Source organism: Haliotis cracherodii, unplaced genomic scaffold (assembly GCF_022045235.1).
Source record: "Haliotis cracherodii isolate W230 unplaced genomic scaffold, xgHalCrac1.p SCAF_10, whole genome shotgun sequence".
Lineage (NCBI taxonomy): Eukaryota > Metazoa > Mollusca > Gastropoda > Lepetellida > Haliotidae > Haliotis > Haliotis cracherodii.
In genome coordinates this window covers 17,073,381-17,075,689 of record NW_027266265.1, presented here as the reverse complement: position 1 = coordinate 17,075,689, position 2,309 = coordinate 17,073,381, and positions in this window count along the sequence as shown.

The following is a 2,309-nucleotide window of genomic DNA, read 5'->3' as shown; positions in this document are numbered from 1 at the left end:
AAATGAAAGTGTCTGTTATTCAAATTTTAATTGTTTCTCGAAAGCAAATGGGTGTTTGAAGGCATGTCTCAAAACTTAAGGGATAATGTTTTTGTGGGACATAGTATTTTTGAACTGTTTCCTAAACCCTCATTGATCGAGGCACTGATCGATCCAGATGGGAGTAGGTGGCGTGGGGTGTGCATCCCTACTTCAAAGACGTGCCAAAATGTGTCTCTCTGTCATGTGATTACTATGTAGTGCGTTTCTGTCATTGGATCGTAACAGAAACAGCAACGATACATCTATACCCTGCAAACTCAACAATACAGAACAAAACTATTTTAGGCTGACAAAAAATATACATTTTAATATCATCAGGGTTTTTTCGGTTGTTTAATCATCAATACTTGGCCTGACTATAAAACCTTACGGCATGTCCGTTCCTCTTTTGTACTGGACTCAAAAGCTTTATACAAATCTATCTAAAACACATAACCTAAATACAACAATAGTGTATGCAGAAAATGTTAATCGTCTGTGACATGTTTGCGAGATAACACGCGAACAAGTGAAAAACACGTGCAGCACGGACAACTGCAAATGCACGTGCGGGTAAGGGTATAAAACGATTGCAACGGCAAGTCAGACATCCACAGTGATAAAAAAAAACACAAAAGAAATGCCACGACTCACAGTCGAACAACGTGAACGACCCTTGGGTATGGTACAGATGGGAGCCACCCACGCCCATATTTCACGGACCTTCGGTTGCTCCCGTGTTGCCGTTACCAAGTTGATGCAACGTTACAGACAGACAGGGCGGACCGCTGACAAGCCAAGAACAGGCAGACCCAGGGTGACCACGCCCCATGATGACCTGTAATGCGTACCTTGCACCTCCAAAATCGATTCCTGACAGTGACGTCATGCCTTAGGTCACAGGGTTAGTCGACAGACAGTGGCCAGGAGACTCAGGGCTCATTGAATCAGGGCTTTTAGACCATACGGAGGACAGCTATTGACAGCGCAACATCGTCGTCTGCGATTGAGATGGGCCCGGACTGTACGACGTTGGCAACGATGTGACTGGCAGAGGGTTGTCTTCACTGACGAAAGTCGATTCTGTATGTTTAGGGCTGATGGAAGACAACGTGTTTACCGCCGAAGGGGTGAACGAACGGCGGCGTATTGCGTGCAGGAGGTCGTACCATATGGTGGAGGGAGTGTCATGGTGTGGGGTGCGATCTGTGGGCAGGAGAGGACACCGCTGGTCATCGTTGACGGAAACTTGACAGCTCAGCGTTACATGGATAACATTCTTCGTCCAGGTGTCCTACCATATCTCCAACAGCAGCCACGTGGTGTCATTTATCAGCATGACAACGCTAGAGCCCATACAGCCAGAATTGTCACTAACTTCCTCGCAGCCAACAACGTCAACGTCCTGCTGTGGCCTGCACGCTCGCCCGACATGTCCCCCATAGAACACCTCTGGGACTTGATTGATCGTCGTGTTCGACAACGACCACACTCTCCAGCCAACCGGCAAGAACTGATCTTGGCCCTTCAAGAAGAATGGCGTCAAATCCAACGTGACCTCATCAGACGATTGACTTTTTCTGTGGGTCGCAGAGTTTTTGCGTGTATTGAGGCATTTGGTGGTCACACACGCTACTAATGACTTATTATTGAACGTGAGCGATTATTTATGTACTCTGCCTATTTGTCCATGATTCTGAAAGCTCGCGTTTTGTACCACACCCAACTTTGGAGTGCTCTGGCGTCATTCTCGGTAGCGGTATGATTGCCATTTTCAGTGTTGATTATGTTGATATATTGATCTTCTCAATACACTTTACTTCATGCATGTATGTTTTGTTTGTTTTTGAGCAAGAGTGATTTCAAACTCTGGTAAAGTTTCTTTTGGACGTCAGTTTATGTTACGGAAGCAAGTACCTCTCATATGGCGCACACCACGTGCACTATTTGTATAATAGACCGTGGACCGGCTGGGTCAGCGCACCTCGTGGGATAGTGAAAGGAAGATAAATTAAGAATCACAACACGCAAACACCTTGTCTGGAAATGGACACCCCCCGGGTATTATATCAAGTGTAGCCTCCCTTTAACTACAATCAGGCTGAACTGGTTTCGTATCTACCGGAATAATAAATTATAACTAATGCTGTCACGGCTGTGCTCTGGCAGGCATTCTGCGGGTTACATGAGCGTGGTAAAGTTTCTTTTGGACGTCAGTTTATATGAGACCAGTGATACCACCTCACCTGAGTGACAAAGAAATATACAGCAGTCTCAATGACAAGAGG